A 14285-nucleotide genomic window follows, 5' to 3' on the forward strand; every position below is an offset into this window, starting at 1 on the left:
TTCATGCCGTCCTCCACTACTCATCCATCTATACGAAAATTACTGCCGAACATTCCTCCTTAACGCTGAGAAATAGAGCCCGGAGAGCTTCATTTCCATGCACACATACTGTACAAATGCACACGCACACACGCACGCATAAAACCCAAAACACATTTAACAAGGGATGCTGGAGGATGGATGATCAGAAATGTACACAAATGAGCACATGACTGCACATATGTGCTGACATGCACACACACACACACACACACACACACGATGGGTGGCATTTCCTACTATACAAGCCTGTGGGCCGCACAGACACAGACTCAGATTCTCACCTGCTGCTACAAACCAAGACAGTGGCAAGACGGCTTTGCCCCGACATCTATCTAACAAAAAACAACAAGGGAGCGAGAGAGACGAAGCCACCAAGGAAGCCCATCTCCTTAATCATGCCCTATTTCTGTCTCCCCATCATTCTCTCTCTCCGTCTCTCCAAACACACACTGTTTTGAACTAAGCTTTTTCTTTCCATTTCATTTCTCCTTCTGTCACCACGCACGCACGCACACACACACACACACACACACACACACACACACACACACACACACACACACACACACACACACACACACACACACACACACACACACACACACACACACACACACACACACACACACACACACACACACACACACACACACACACACACACACACACACACACACACACACACACACCCCCCTATACTCCCATCTTCCTCCCTGTCTTATCAGTGACAGGCTGGAAACAGCAGGAGAGATAAGGAAATTCTGGAGCCAATACAAGGTGTGGTGGTCGAACACCGAGACAGATTAGTCATTGACACATTTGTCAGTTAACAATGTGCAGCTAATAATGGGTAAACGGGAGCAGAAACAAAGAGATGGATCTCAGCTCCCCCCGATGCTGCATTAGGGGACATGTAGCAATAAGAAATAAATCCGCTCGCATACAGTTTGTCCCCTGAGGTGCAATGGGACAGATTACTTAGACGGAGCCACTACGGCAGGCTTAATCAGTTTCTGTCACTCAATCATTCAGCCGGAAAGACTGGTGCACTCACACACGTGCACGCGCACACACACACACACACACACACACACACACACACACACACACACACACACACACACACACACACACACACACACGTCTAGACACACTCACCAACTTCAAATTCTCCAAGGTCTACCTCATCGCTTCCCTGCCAGTGCACAGCCAGACTCCAGAGGCCTTTCCTCTTCAACTACCCACCAGAGACGGCCACTATAAAATGCATTCTGGTCAGTCTCCTGCCCGCTTTAAATGCCACTTCAATCAAGACAACGGCCGTGAGTCCTCCAGTCTCTTAGAGATGTTGCCATTTAGAGGTTTTGTAGGACCGTTTGAGGGTCACGAGTAGTGGAGCACAGAGCAGTTCACTGTGTCCTCTAGGTCTTTATTCCATTGTAATGATTTAGCCCAGTGGTTCCCAAAAGATTTCATCTCAAGGACCCCCAACATCATACGCATCAGCCTGCCCTGACCCCCATTTGAAAATATATCTCAAGGACCCCCATAAGAGAACATTTTTTGCGGTGCCAGCAGTGATTTTCAACCATTTTCAATTCAATTAAGGGCCCCCGGTTTACGGTCCCCAATTCAATGGCATTTCTATCTCTGGGACCTCAATTTATATTGTAAAATTAAAGTTAATTTAACTCTGAGAGTGTACAAATGGAACCAAATGGACCCGTTACGGTCCATTTGGTTCCATTTGTACACTCTCAGATTTACAGATCCATAAGGGTCCATTTGGTTCCTAACTATCATTTAGCTGGACCCCCTGGAACTCCCTCAAGGACCCCTGGGGGTCCCCGGACCCCACTTTGGGAACCACTGCTTTAGCCAATGTCCTGGACGAGGCCTAAGGTGACAATGTGCTGCTGCTACACCATGATTAAGGTCTACCGGACACAGTATCATATTACTGGTACTAATGATTTAACATTGGAACTCAACTAACTACACAGATGAATTAGGGATTGACATTTTTATGTGGCATCGCTGCAGGTCCTTTTACCGTTATTTTGAAAAGTTTTCTTTCCTTTTCTTCCGAGAAAGCTCCCTTCAGCTCAATTAACTATTGATCAGATTTGCTGAGCTTGAATGTAAATAATTAACAAACGTGAAGATAGCATCTGCAACTCTACAAACAACGTCAATGCTGTGAGGCCCGTTTGTCTTTGATCAATAGGGCGTCGAGAGCACGTAGCGAGACAGCCACTTAAAAGGACCTCACAAAGGTGGCCGGGGACACCGAGAAAATCACATTTTTATCAGACACCGCCGCTGTGTCAGCAAAAAACGAACAAAAAAACAACAACAACATCAAGACCATCATGATAAACGGACTGTGGCTGTTTCATTGTAGATACCGGACTGAGTAAAAAAAAAAAATTTTTGTCATTAAAAGAAAACCGAATTAATTTCTCTGAGGCAGGGGCAGTCGAAGTGGAGCGAAATGGAAGCATCGTGGGAGCAGAGGCACACAGTCAAACGCAATTCATAATATCAATGCAATGAATCAGGGGTTTTCAACATGTTTTGACCAAGGGACCAACATCCTGACTAAGAGCAACCTGGAGACCACCACTATTGTGTCGGGTGGGCTGACCACCCATCCCGCATCTCGTGGGACAGTCCCGAAATTGCACCGTCTGTCCCGCGTCCCGCACAAACAGAACAATCAAAAATATGGAAAAAAGTGAGCTTATCATAATCACAGTAATCTTTAATCATATGTGACCTGGGACAGTAGTTTAATATACAAGGGGGCCATGGTCATTTTTCAGTTCTTTACATATTATGAAACTGCACACTGTAACCTTTCATATGATGTATTGCTCATTGAAATTGGGGGGGAAATGAAGAAGATATGACCATTTGAAACTTGTTGAATTGGAAACCTCAAAGTAAAGAATTTGCCCATCTAAGATTTCAGCAGTGATCTATGACTTTAGGGGGCGCTGTTTTCCCTTCATTCCTCCATTATTCAACCAGCAGTGTTGCCATGTCTGCTTATTATAATTAGTTGGCCTTGTTTCTAAAGAAAAATAATGCATAGGCCTACTGTACCAATTTTATAATAATGTATAACCTGTTACTAAAAATGTATTTGACAAAAATAAAGTGTAGTTGATTATTTGGGCTTGTTTTTAAAGTGTAGTTGATTATGGAGAGTTGGTAACCAAGTGGACCCATATTAGATCAGGCCTATGTAAATGTTCCAGATGAGTAGCCTGCAAATAAAATAGCTATATTAGCCTGTTATTATTTGTCTGCAGAACCCCCATCTGAAAATAATGTATGCCAGGGTCCAGGGACAAGATTTGTATTGTTAAATGCTTGTAGATCGGCTATTTTCGCTTATTTTGGGATTGTTTTCATATACCGGGTTGCTTATTTCTCTCGCAGAACCTGGCAACCCCGCAACATAGCTTTTTAGCTACATTTAGCGTTATATTATATATCAATCCTGTAGCTAAAACAAGTACATATCGCGCTATATTACATATTGATGTGATCTGCGTTATGACCTTAATTTTCATGGCAGGTACATTCCAAAGTAACTAATAATAACCACGTTATGGTGACAATGTTACAATGTTTACATGTTTACATTAAATTAATTCCAGTCTTCTTCTTCTGCTATTGGAAACAAGAAGCCATTTCAACATGTTCCTTTGTTCTGGAACATTAGCTTTAGGCGGACCGAAAATAAACACACTTTTTACAAAATACGATGGTTAATACTTCTTTCTCTGCTATTTCTGTTAGCCAAAAAGACTAGTAAAAGACTAGTATTATCTTCAAAAACGATTGTGTACAAAAAAGCGGATTTTAGCGGAATTTGCATACTTTGAAAGGAAAGCTGATTTTCTGATTAGCATTGTTTAGCATTGCTTAACCCAATGGTTAAAACATTAGACATAGTGACTTGTTTAAGCAATTACAACGACTTAATGACACTAAAACGACTTTCTGATGGAATAAAAACCTCCTGAGCCCCAATCCCCCGCCTCATGAACAGCTCTCAGCGGGTAAATGGGGCTGGTCAAGGTCTCAGGTTCCAACTCCGATATTTTAGATTTTCCCTCCCGGACCCCCGTGGCGTTTAAGAGGTTAACATTCCAACTGTGTTAATGTGGCTAAAAACGAAAACCACCAAAAAAATAAATAAATTGTATTTTCAACTATAACTGTATATCAACTCTGCCGACTTGTGGTTGAAAATACTGGCACTGGTCACATATTCCATCATATTCAAGGGGTTTTGGAGAGAAATTAGACAGATGCCACTCACTCCAGACTCAGGTGAGAGGGCAGGTGTGTGTGTGTGTGTGTGTGTGTGTCTCTCTATATTCAGTTGACGCTCGTTGACACTCGTTATGCATCAAGGCAATTATGTCAAATAGGCCTACATCTGGCTTTTGTTTAAGCTGTTGGAAATAACTAGACTACATTTGGTTGGTTGTATATGAAAAACTTTTGTGTTTTATAAATAAAGTATAATAATAATAATAATAATAATAATAAATATTTTTATTTCAGGGACCGCACCTGCAACCGCACCGGTTGAAAACCCATGCAATAAACGGTTTATATCTGGACGAGAGTTGCCCGACTCGACAGTGAGTGACAGCTGAGTTGACCACAGAGGCTTTGCAGGACTTTGGTAGGGCGACTCCGTCGTGAACACCCCCCACCCTGTGCCACGGTGAATATCGCTCACCCCATAAGCAGCTCTTGTGGAAGTAATAGCCTCGTTGCATTGCACAAAGCCTGGGTAAGCAAAGATGTAACATGCAGAGGGGAGAAAAGCATAAAAGCTCCTTGGGGAGAAGAAGTGTGCCACTGAAGGGGGGTTGTGAGAGAGCCTCTGGGTAGGCCCATTTGAATATAAATGCCTCCCATGATCCACAACAAGGGCACGGACAGGGGCACCTCTATCCGCAGCTCCCATAGTATGTCTGCATGGGTTTTGTGTGTGTGTGTGTGTGTGTGTGTGTGTGTGTGTGTGTGTGTGTGTGTGTGTGTGTGTGTGTGTGTGTGTGTGTGTGTGTGTGTGTGTGTGTGTGTGTGTGTGTGTGTGTGTGTGTGTGCGTGCGTGCGTGTGTGTGTGTGTGTGTGTGTGCGTGCGTGTGTGTGTGTGTGTTCGTGTGCATCCGTGTGGCTGAATACTCAACCATCAGCCACCGCATAATTCCAAGGCACTTTGTACAGTGCATTAATCACAGAGACCCTTGAGCGCTTCCACGGATCCAAATATTCCGACCTTGAGGTTACAAGAAAGACATTAGGGCCGTCGATCCATTCAAAGTATTGAAGGGGGAGGGAGGGAGAGAGAGAGAGAGAGAGAGAGAGAGAGGAGGGGCAGAGAGAGAGAGAGAGAGAGAGAGAAGGGGCAGACAGAGGGAGGGCAGAAAAGCTTTCAAGGTAATGAAATTCTGCCATAATTTAAAGGAAAAGACTTGTGGGGACATGACTGCCTGGGCTCCGAGTCAGATACAGAGAGAGAGAGAGAGAAAGAGAGAGAGAGAGAGAGAGACAGAGAGAGTAAGAAATCAAAGTAGATTAAATTGGATTTCTTTTTCTTTTTTCTTTTCTCTTTCTTTCTTTACCCTTTATTTTAAATTAGGCTTAAGTGTATGTGGGGGGGCTGGTCGTTTTTTTTTCTCCTAGTTTTTTTTCCCCTAGCAAAAGCATGATAACAGCATTAACGTCCAGAATGAATCGAATCATTTCCAAACCAATTAACCTTTGACAGAATGGATGAGTGGACAGGAATGAGAGTGCTCGGCGCGGCGCTTGGAGGGAGGAGAGAGAGAGAGAAGGCAGGGAGGGAGAGAGGAAGAGCAACGGAAGACGTTAGGGAGGGAGGGAGACTGGCTGGGGGGGCCTACCTACCGCACAGCCCTCGGCCTATAGGGGGGTTCGGTGCTGGGGGGGCCTACCTACCGCACAGCCCTCGGCCTATAGGGGGGTTCGGTGCTGGGGGGGCCTACCTACCGCACAGCCCTCGGCCTATAGGGGGGTTCGGTGCTGGGGGGGCCTACCTACCGCACAGCCCTCGGCCTATAGGGGGGTTCGGTGCTGGGGGGGCCTACCTACCACACAGCCCTCGGCCTATAGGGGGGTCCGGTCAGCACAGCCCTCGGCCTATAGGGGGGTCCGGTCAGCACAGCCCTCGGCCTATAGGGGGTTCGGTCAGCACAGCCCTCGGCCTATAGGGGGGTTCGGTCAGCACAGCCCTCGGCCTATAGGGGGTTCGGTCAGCACAGCCCTCGGCCTATAGGGGGGTTCGGTCAGCACAGCCCTCGGCCTATAGGGGGGTTCGGTCAGCACAGCCCTCGGCCTATAGGGGGGTTCGGTCAGCACAGCCCTCGGCCTGGGGGGGTTCGGTCAGCACAGCCCTCGGCCTATAGGGGGGTTCGGTCAGCACAGCCCTCGGCCTATAGGGGGGTTCGGTCAGCACAGCCCTCGGCCTATAGGGGGGTTCGGTCAGCACAGCCCTCGGCCTATAGGGGGGTTCGGTCAGCACAGCCCTCGGCCTATAGGGGGGTTCGGTCAGCACAGCCCTCGGCCTATAGGGGGGTTCGGTCAGCACAGCCCTCGGCCTATAGGGGGGTTCGGTCAGCACAGCCCTCGGCCTATAGGGGGGTTCGGTCAGCACAGCCCTCGGCTTATAGGGGGGTTCGGTCAGCACAGCCCTCGGCCTATAGGGGGTTCGGTCAGCACAGCCCTCGGCCTATAGGGGGTTCGGTCAGCACAGCCCTCGGCCTATAGGGGGGTCCGGTCAGCACAGCCCTCGGCCTATAGGGGGGTTCGGTCAGCACAGCCCTCGGCCTATAGGGGGGTCCGGTCAGCACAGCCCTCGGCCTATAGGGGGTTCGGTCAGCACAGCCCTCGGCCTATAGGGGGGTTCGGTCAGCACAGCCCTCGGCCTATAGGGGGGTTCGGTCAGCACAGCCCTCGGCCTATAGGGGGGTCCGGTCAGCACAGCCCTCGGCCTATAGGGGGGTTCGGTCAGCACAGCCCTCGGCCTATAGGGGGTTCGGTCAGCACAGCCCTCGGCCTATAGGGGGTTCGGTCAGCACAGCCCTCGGCCTATAGGGGGTCCGGTCAGCACAGCCCTCGGCCTATAGGGGGGTTCGGTCAGCACAGCCCTCGGCCTATAGGGGGGTCCGGTCAGCACGTGTGTGTGGGGGGCAGTGGTGGAAAAAGTACTCACAATTTGTACTCATGTAAAAGTATCAATACTGCAATATAGAAATACTCCGTTACAAGTAAAAGTCCAGAATTCAAAATGTACTTAAGTAAAAGACTAAAGTACAAGTATTGGCATCAAAATGTACATAAAGTAATTATGCAGAATGGCACGTTTTCAAATGTAAAACAATCTCTTGAAAATAGTGACGCAAATAGTGTAGATCGGCAATTTTGAAAAGTACTTAATGTGGTTAATGTATGTTTTGTAATAATAATCAAAATCTAAAAGTAACTAGTAACATAAATAATTGTATGTAGTAAGAGTACAATAATTGTCTCTGAGATGTAGTGAAGTAGAAGTAAAAGTATTGGAAATTGGAAATACTCCAGTTAAGTAACAGTACCTCAAAATGTTACTTAAGTACAGTACTTGAGTAAATGTACTTAGTTACTTTCCACCACTGTGTGTGTGGGGGCAGTCGTCTAACAGTAGGACAAAGACGGGGGGCAGGCCACTAAAGAGCCTGCCCACCCCCCCTCACCCTTTCTGCCGTAGTTCTGTCCATTCTGACCGATTGCCAGAGAGGTCTGCATTTAACCCCACTTATTATCAATGTGAGACAGTCACAGGACCCCCCCCCCCCCCTCTGCCTCTCCTCTAACTGTCTCTGGCCTGACACCACTACCTCACACTATACCCCCACCCCCCTGGCTCACACACAGCTGCAACCGGTCCATTTAGTTAATTAAAGGCTCCATTTTGAGCCAGAGTCCGCTAGCAAAAACGTCTGCCAATCAATAGATCTCTGGCTTACTCTGCGCTATAGGGAGGGAGGGCTGACAGTGTCGGGGCGGCACTCGGGACATGATTTGCAGACGTGCCACGTCCCTCTCCATCCGTCCATCCGTCTGTCCTCTGTCTCCTCTGTGGCAACACCACCCGCTTTTCCGCAATCTCCTCTTTTTAACCTTCTCCCTCTCAATTCTGATGTCGATCTACAGGTTGCATCTATTGATTTCTCTACTCTTCCTACCTACAGGACAGTAGATGAAATTGCTGCTCCGTCTGTCAGCACAGAGTCACAGTCAGAGTTAGAGAGACGGTGGTATCATGTTTGTTTACCGGTAGGTCCCCAACTGCAAGGGTATAGGAAGAAGTCAGGGGGTGTGTCACAAGGAATCTGAGCTCCGGGATTAGGAGAGGAGAGATCAGGAGGGCAGAAGGTGTGTGTGTGTGTGTGTGTGTGTGTGTGTGTGTGTGTGTGTGTTTCAGGGGGACGAAACCCTGCGTATAGCATTCCAAATACAAGTTCTTCTGTGTTTCCATGTTTGCATGTCATCCAAACACATAAATATTAGCCCTGGCGGGTTGCTTCAAGGAAAGACAGGAAGTGGTCGGCTGCCCATCACAGTGCTGCATGCGTGTGTGCGTGGGTGTGCGGAGCGGCTCAGAGATAAACACAAAAGCTTGTTATTGTCGGGAATAGGGATCACAAGATTTACTTTTCAAGAGATTTACTTTGCTCTGAATCAGAGCATAAACCAAAAAGACTGGCTGCTTGGTCTGTAACAACGACGGTAGCTGTGATAAAAAAGAATCACATATCGCTCTGCACTTTCAAGGCCCCTCGGGGACAAAAGCATCCACATCTATCCTCATATTTTTGAAACAAAGACACCCCCCACCTCCGTGCTATTGCAGTTGGAAGACCCATGGGCTAAACGAAGATCCCCAACCTTCACGTGGCGACTGTCTGTTATGAATAATAGCTGAGGGCGGCGGGGCGGGCGGTGTAGCAGTCAACCTGTAGATGAGCTCTCTCTGCTTGAGTCTCTACTTACGACCGAAGGAGGGCGAGCAACTCATTGGGCCTACTTACCCACTTCACAGTGGGCCTCCGACGCTCCACTTGCCCGGGGGCCACATTTTCAGGATTTCCCCCGTCTCCACCTGCCTCCCTCCCACTATCTCCTGCTTTTCTTACTCATCTTTTTTCTTTTTGCGTGAAAATACCCCTTTTAACACACACACACACACACACACACACACACACACACACACACACACACACACACACACACACACACACACACACACACACACACACACACACACACACACACACACACACACACACACACACACACACACACACACACACACACACACACACACACACACACACACACACACTTCTCTAATATAAACTCCCTTCTTCTCCCCTCTCTCTAGAGGAAGCCCAGGGGGCCTTGTTCATATTCTCAACCTCTTATTGTGTTTCATCTCCTTCCTTATGACACAGAACTCTCCCCCTGGAGAGCTCATATACGCTCAGCCAGGGAGCCATAGAGAACGCATGGTTAACCCCATTTTGCTCTGTCTATTCACACTTCTCACACAAAGGCGTCGGCAGCCCAGAGAAGTCATCGGCGTGGAGCAGAAGAGGAGGCGTCTGTATCTTTTCAACACATTCGGAGTAAGAGAAGGATTTTTCTTTCTATCTTTTTTCTTCTCTGAAAAGGTGAGTTTCTTTGCAATAGATGGTAGATGGAAAAGCCTGTTCACTGAGCTCAGTTGTTCACCATGCCTACAAAACTGATTTATTAAGATTTCTGAATGGAACCACAGGTGGGAGTGACAATAGTACCATTTTAGCGTCCTTTAATAGCATAACACGTGCAGTTTAAATGCAATAAACTAGTCACTATAAGAAAGACTCTTCGCCATAAAAAAATCCAATTCACTCTCCTTCGTGCTGCTTATGTTCGTGCACATTTCTGCTCACACATGTGTCGTGCATTTCCCCAGTAAATCAAATGAGAAATTGTAAAAAGGGGAAGACTCAGACCTGTGAATTTACTCCAAAGCAAAATGATGTACATATCTGTGCCATGTAATATAGCTGTCAAAGGAGACTAGGGTGATCTGCCATATAAGGTATGACACATAGAAATGTAAATGGACAGATGGTGAGAAAAAAAACACAGGGGGAGGAGAATAACCCTCTTCTCTCTGTAATAACCTCCTCCCCCACTCCACTCCCACTCTCTTTCTTGCCATGTGTCTGAAACCCTCTCTTTCACTATCTCTTTCACTCTCACGCACTCCGTCTTCCCTCAGCACACGCTCCTTCGTTTTCCCGGTCACCCCAGCCCCCTCGTCCGTCCGTCCCCCCCTCGCTCGGTGCGTAATTCAATCATCCCAAGGAGATGGATATCCGTCCCCTAGGAGCGCTTACTCTCTCCATTTCCTAAAGCGCTTGATCAGATTAATTGATTGCTGCCCCCCCCCACCCCCCCTCTCCGTCTCCTACCCGAGCATGAGGGGAGGCTGGCGGTCGCAAAGAAGGCGGAGGGTGAGCTGGAATCAGGTTTGCATTGATATTTTTTATAAAACGCCTTTTTCCCCTCTCTGCCGCCGGACAGGACCCCATAAAAGGACAAAAGGGAATAGATAAAGTACATGAGCCAGCGGAGGGAACAGAGGGGTGGAGGGGTGCAGGGGGGGGGGGGGGGGCTGGTGTCTGGATGGGGGGAGGGGCTTTTTAAAGACGGCAAAACACTGACCTCAAGCATACAGGAGGTGCAATGCATAACAACACAAGATATGGAAACGTGATAAAGTAGACAAGCGATCGATGTAATGAAATAAACAAGAGCGTTTAGGAGCGTGTGTGGACTGCACGTGCACGCCTGCGTGCACGTGCAGTCCACCGTCCAAGTGTCTGCGCGCCGTGTGGCTGCCGGGCCGCAGGGAACGGCAAGGCGGGGGGGGGGGAGGAGTCAAACCCAATAGGCCCAAGAGGGAGACCTCTGCTCATCCATTATAACTGAGAGCCAAGTGACTGCCATGTCTCCTGATTGCAGTGTCCCTGTGGAGCTCTCTCTCTCTCTCTCTCTCTCTGTCTCTCTCTCTCTCTCTCTCCGTCTCTCTCTCTCTCTCTCTGTCTGTCTCTCTCTCTGTCTCTCTCTCTCTCTCTCTCTCTCTCTCTCTCGTGCTGGGGAGCACAGCAGTTCCAGTCCTTTAGCTTCTACATTGTGGTAGGAGCAAAATACACACAGATGCATACTGTATGCGAGCACGCACGCACGCACACACACACACACACACACACACACATATACAAAATATACAGGCACGCTCCCTCTCCTCTCTTATCTATCTGCAGCACATGTTTCTCATACGTGTAGAGCTTTTACCTGCGTGAGCCATTACAGTCGAGCCTTTTACCTCTGGAGAGCCAAATTACTTCTCGGATGCAACCTTCCCTCTTTCAACTCGCCCTTGACATTTGGTTAGCTAGCATTTCTGCCCTGCATGTGTAGACTTAAACACACGTGTACATTTACGTACGCACACACATGCAAGCGTTCACACATAAATATACTCGCACATAAACTCATATAAACATGCTGCTTCTCCATCAGGTAATATCTTTATATATTATTTAACACATAAGCACAGCATCTATCGCATAATATGTTTGGGAGGGTTAATTGTGGCTGCATTAAAGCTAATATTACGTTGTCTGCTTCGTAACACAGTACTTCCGAGTCCTCAGTGTTAATTTAACTCTGAGAGTATACAAATGGACCCAAATGCATGCATAATGGTGCAGAGTCACAGACAGAGCCACGCCAAAGAAGTTATCATGATGTTTTCATCAGATGAAACTTTGTAAGTAATACAGACTGATGGTAGTAAGAAAATGGTGCTACTCTTCCTCCCAGTGGAGGAAAAAAATCTAAATTAAATTGAATGGGTTTCTGGGTCTAATGCCCACAAAACTCAAACTAATTGAGGGTGATTAGGTTCAGTTGCTCCATAAACAACACTGTATCGTAGTCTCCGTATCCAAATAGGGCTGTTTCTATTAAACCCACATACACACAGAGATAGTACTGATATTGATCCAAACTCACTTCCAACCCCGTTTCCCAGAATCATAATCATTGTTAACCAAAGATATTTATAGAAGAAGGGGACTCTGGGTAATATCTCCCCAGTAGATCATGCCCACATGGGTAACTTTCTCTCTTGACTGTTAGGTATATGGGGCAGCCTATAGTCCAGTTAAGTAGCAGCCTAAATGGGTCGGAGAGGAGAGGGGTGCTGTTTGAGATATGAGGGGGATGATGACTCAGTGACAGCCCAGAACCAAGTGCTGCTGCTCGCTGCTGCTCCCTGCTGCATGGAGGGGGGATGACTAGAGAAGTCGTTTTCTCCTAATGGGCTATATATGCACACACATCATTTTGGAAAGAACTTGGGCCCCTTCCCTACTTCCTTCACAGGTGTTACCGATGATACTAATGAAGGCTCTGTTCCATTCTGTCCAAACAGAGTCAGCGTGCTGCTATTGTGCATGTTGGCTCACTGGAAACACGCTGCTACACCAGTGGGTGTCAAAGTGTCCTTGAGTGGGTTCCAAATGGCCCCGTACGGGTCTGTAACTCTGAGACTGTTCCAAATGGCCCCGTACGGGTCTGTAACTCTGAGACTGTTCCAAATGGCCCCGTACGGGTCTGTAACTCTGAGACTGTTCCAAATGGCCCCGTACGGGTCTGTAACTCTGAGACTGCAGGTGAAAAATTAAACCAAATTCCCATTTGTACACACTCAGAGTTATGGGGTCCTTGAAATGAAAACGTTTCAGAACCACTGTACACTAAATGGAATCATCGGCAACACCTGCGAAGGAAGTAGTGAAGCGGCCCCGAAGTAGGAAGAGTTATTCTGTGTGCATATAGAGCCCATTTAGTCTTTATGTCAACTCCCATGTGTTCTACTGCTACTCCTACAGCTGGTCCTCAGGGGTGGAAAAAGTACTGCAATGCCCCTATAGTTGCCCCTATAGTTCCACACCCCACTGAACAGTCTTGTGTGTGTGTGTGTGTGTGTGTGTGTGTGTGTGTGTGTGTGTGTGTGTTTACATACACTTAAAGGATCACAATGGAAATAAGCTCGGAAGCTCTTTCGTGTTTTATCCTTATCCATACGCCATGCACACAGAAATAGCACTGGCGCGCGCACGCCTAAATGGACAAATGTACCTGCATGCACCGGTGCATACGATCAACCACCCATGCGTGCGCACACACACACACACACACACACACACACACACACACAACCGTGTAACTTTGAGAGTGTACTAATGTAACCTTATGGACCTGTATTGACACTCACTATTTTACAGTGTATTTATTTGTCCATATTAAAATCTCTCTCACTCCCCTTCTAACAGGCCGAGCTCTCAGGCTGAGATTGATCCTGAGCTGCTGTGGTTGAACCTGTGCCCCGAGGGCAGCTCACTGCAAACACACACAACAGCCTTCTCCCCCTGTGCACTCCAATCACGGTTTCGCTCTCCTCCTCTCTCCTCCACACACACACACAACTGCTGTCTACCTCTGTCTGGACTGATTTACAAGTACAGCGGCTCGGAAGAGACTAATTACAACGACATGAATTGCTTTTCAAAACAGGTGTGTGTGTGCGTTTATAAGACAAACAAGCATTGAACTATAGCAGCTTTAAACATCAGGAACACAAATGCCCATGGAGTGATTTGTTCACGTGGGGACTGACTCACAGAGTCACAGAGTGAGAGCAATAAAGTCATCTGTCTGGGAGAATTATAAAAATCGTATATGTAGGGCACGGAACAAAACAAAAGAAAAAATCAATAAGCATAACGGCTGCATTAAATATGACAGCAACAATTTCACACAGCACATTTCATTTACAGAGTGCCTTTTCAGGAGAGGGCATAAAAGAAAGTCATTATTTCTTTTGTTTTTTTCCTTTGCAAAAGCAAAGATTCATTTGAACATTTTACATGACTAATGCATATGGAAGACAGATGCCTTCACCATGTTTTCACCTGGAGAAAGACAGTTAACTAACAGGAAAGCTCACTTGCTCTGCTGACTCTCTCACTCTCACTCTCTCTCTCTCTCTCTCTCTCTCTCCTTTGAAGAATGGAAAGGGGAAGGAA

General features: G+C 47.3%; 1 protein-coding gene across 1 annotated transcript in view; it reads right to left on the reverse strand.

Moving 5' to 3' along the window:
• Positions 1-14285, reverse strand: part of pacrg (PARK2 co-regulated) — a 191487-nt gene that overhangs the window by 150671 nt on the left and 26531 nt on the right. The window lies entirely within an intron of this gene.

This window comes from Protomyctophum parallelum (assembly GCF_964188405.1).
Source record: "Protomyctophum parallelum genome assembly, chromosome: 20".
In the NCBI taxonomy this organism is placed as follows: domain Eukaryota; kingdom Metazoa; phylum Chordata; class Actinopteri; order Myctophiformes; family Myctophidae; genus Protomyctophum; species Protomyctophum parallelum.